The sequence below is a fragment of the Aotus nancymaae genome, unplaced genomic scaffold (genome assembly GCF_030222135.1).
Source record: "Aotus nancymaae isolate 86718 unplaced genomic scaffold, 86718_ANA_hifiasm-v0.15.2.pri h1tg000003l, whole genome shotgun sequence".
Lineage (NCBI taxonomy): Eukaryota > Metazoa > Chordata > Mammalia > Primates > Aotidae > Aotus > Aotus nancymaae.
In genome coordinates, this window is record NW_026988414.1 from 65,460,809 (window position 1) to 65,464,131 (window position 3,323).

Sequence of the window (3,323 nt, forward strand, 5' to 3'; positions counted from 1 at the left end):
CTCCATCTGCAAAAAAAAAAAAAAAAAAAAAAAAAAAAAGTTAATATGCAGAAGTCCATTGCTTTCATACATACCAGCTATGAACAACTATAATTTGACGTTAAAAATGCAGTAACACTTACTAAAAAAAAAAAAAGGAAAAAAAAGAAAAAGAATTATTTAGGTATAAATCTGACAAAATGTCTACAGGAGCTACACAAGGAAATGATAAAACTAATGAAAGATCAACCACCTAAAGAACTGGAGTGCGCAGGAGCGGAAGTGCCCAGTGGGAACGGCAACCTGGTCGCCCCTCCCCGTCCCTGTTCTGCCCACCTCGCCCCCGGAAGTCTGTGAGTGGCTTGGCTGCCTTTGATGCCGGGTCCTGGAGTTTTTTTTGGTCCACAGCCTTTGTCAGCCATCCTTGCGAGCCAAGTTGATGCACAACATAGGCCCAGGAGCCTCAGAGGAGCAAGAAGAGGAGGAGGAGGAGGAAGCTGCTGCAGGTGGCCCATGGCAGCCATCTTACTGAGGAGCTGTCAGGGCCGGGCGGCCCTCGTCGCTGCCCTGAGGGGTAACCTGGGGGATCGTGCACCAGGTCTCCGTTGGACCAACATCACCGGGCTGACAAGCCGCGTGAATGTTCCATTTGACTGCTGCATCCCCGCCTACCCGGTGTACCTTCCTTCAGAGGCCGTCACCTCAGCGGTTGCCCCGTGAGGCCGGAGCGCTGGCACACAGTGGCTACGGCGACGCCATGTTTGGTGGTCACGGGACCTCAGGACCTTCCTGCGCGCTGCTGGCATTCATCTCCCCATCTTGGCAACGACTCCGTAGTCAAGCCCCCAAGGACAAGAACAGGAAGCTGGAGGAAGGCAGACCCACGTAAGCCCCGCTGCAGAGGTGCTGGTGAGAACTGTGGGGTGGAGGGTCCTGGACGGGCTGAAGCACTATTACCAGGACTTTCGCCTTCTCTGGATCACACCAGGGTCGCCGCATGCACGCTCTGGAGGATTCTCAGTGGCCACACGCTGACCAGCTGGGAGCACAGGCAGTTTGCCGGGGTCTATGCTGACCTCTTTCTAGGGGTCCTGCTCCTGATCTTCGTGGTGGTGTCTTTCATGGAGTTCCTGTTGCCCATTGCAGCGAAAGTCTTTCCCAACACGTTGCTGTCCACATTTGAGACCCAGTCCATCAAGGAGCAGCTATGGCGGGGAGCACTGCCAAAGACTTTTCCTTGTTTTTCCAGAAGATCCAAGAAACAGGAAAGACCTAGCAACAAAGAAAGAAATCATGCGTTTTTCCAAATTATTTGAGGGTGAGCTGACCCTGGATAACCTCACCTGCCAGCAGAGGGTGGCATTGTGTGAGCTGCTGGATCTCCAGGCCATAGGTATCAATAACTTCCTATGCTGCCAGCTTACCATGAGGTTGAGGTTTATAAAGGCCAACAACAAGCTGATTGCTGAGGAAGGGGTAGACAGCCTGAATATCAAGGAATTGCTCTTGGCAGGTAGAGCTTGAGGGATGCAGGCCCTCGAGGTCTTGGAAAATCATCTGAGGAGCCAGCTGAAGCAGTGGCTGGACCTGCATTTGCATCAAGAGGTCCCCACATCACTGCTCTTATTGTCCCGAGCTATGTGCCTCCCAGACACCCTCTCTCCTGCTGACCAGCTCAAATCCACCTTGCAGACTCTTCTGGAGATAGTGGTGAAGAGAGCTCAGGTGAAAGTGGCCAAGGTTGAGGGTGAGCAGGTGGACAATAAAGTGAAATTGGAGGCCACATTACAGGAGGAGGCAGCCATCCTGCAGGAGCACAGGGAGAAGGAGCTGCAGAAGCTATCCCAAGAAATAAAGGAAGTGGAAGAAGCCACCTCTGAGAGGCCAGTGGCTGACCAGCAGCCAGAAGTGCCTGATGTGATCCTGACCTCAGAGGCCCTGAAGAACACTGTCCCTGTGCTGGAGGTCTTGAAGGAAGAGGAAATGACTAAAGAAGAAATAGATGTGCTTAACGATGCCTGTTCTAAACTGAAGGAGCAAAAGAAGTCCCTAACCAAGGAGAAGGAGGAGTTGGAGCTGCTGAAGGAGGATGTCCAGGACTATAGTGATGACTTGCAAGAGATCAAGAAGGAAGTTGAGACCAGCAAAGAAAAATACATGGAAAAATCTAAAGCCAGCAAGGGACTGACAAAGAGAGTTCAGCAGATTATCTGGTGGATAGACTGCTTGATTGCACAGGCTGGAGATGGATCAGAGGCCTGGCAAGCTGGGCCAGGCAGAGGGCTCAGGGGTAGTAGGGGAGAAAGTCATCAGTATCACTGAGCTCATCAGCAACATGAAGCAAATTAAGAACATTCCAGAAAACAAACTGATAAGCTTGGCCTCAACACTGGATAAAAATAAGGATGGCAAGCTCAACATTGACAGTCTCATTAAGGTGATTGAACTGGTGCACAAAGAAGATGTTTATATCTCTACCAGTCAGGTGCCTGAGATTGTAGCAATGCTGGAAAAGAAGGAGAAGGTGGAGGAGAAGAAGAAGGCCAAGGGAAAGGCTGAGAAAGAGTCTACAGAAGTGAAGAATTAGGGCTGGTCTTGGCTCTGGGACATGTTGGTGGCTCTGCAGTATCTGCCTCCATCCTGCTTCACTAGCTTTTGTGGTAATGACTGTAATAGTGATCACTTTGAGGTAATTCTTAATGGCAAGTCTAATACTTTGTCTGAAATAAGTGAGAGGCTTCCATTAAGAAAAAGGAAAAGACAAAAGAAAATGGAGAGATATTCCATGTTCATAGATAGGAAAATTTAATATCATTAGATCACTCTTCCCAATTTGTTCTATAGACTCAGTGCAACCCCAATTAAAATCTCAGTGAATTATTTTTGATATTAACAGAATAGCCAACACAATTACTGAAAAAGAAGTCAGAGGACTTGTGACAGTACTTGACTTCAAAACTCACTGCAGTAATGAAGACAGTGTGATATTCATGAAAGTATAGATGAATAGGTCAATGGAACAGAATAGAGGGCCCAGAAATAGACCCATGTAAATACAGTCAAGTCGACTGATCTTTGACAAGGGACCAAAGGTAATTTAATGGAGAAAAAAATAGTCTTTTCAACAAATGGTGCTGGAATGACTGGGCATCCACATGCAAAATAATAAAAAAGAAAATAAGAAAAATATAGATACAGACCTTTACACCTTTCATGAAAGTTACTTAAAATAGATCACAGACCTAAATGTAAAGCATAAAACTATAAAATTTCCATAAGATAACAGAAAATATAGGTAGCTCTGGGTTGGCAATGAGTTTTCAGAAAAAAAAACACCCAAACAG

At 47.2% G+C, this 3,323-nt stretch overlaps 1 pseudogene; it reads left to right on the forward strand.

Moving 5' to 3' along the window:
* The first annotated feature begins 492 nt into the window (after positions 1-492).
* On the forward strand, positions 493-2,822 carry LOC105716634 (mitochondrial proton/calcium exchanger protein-like; annotated as a pseudogene).
* The last annotated feature ends 501 nt before the right edge of the window (positions 2,823-3,323 follow it).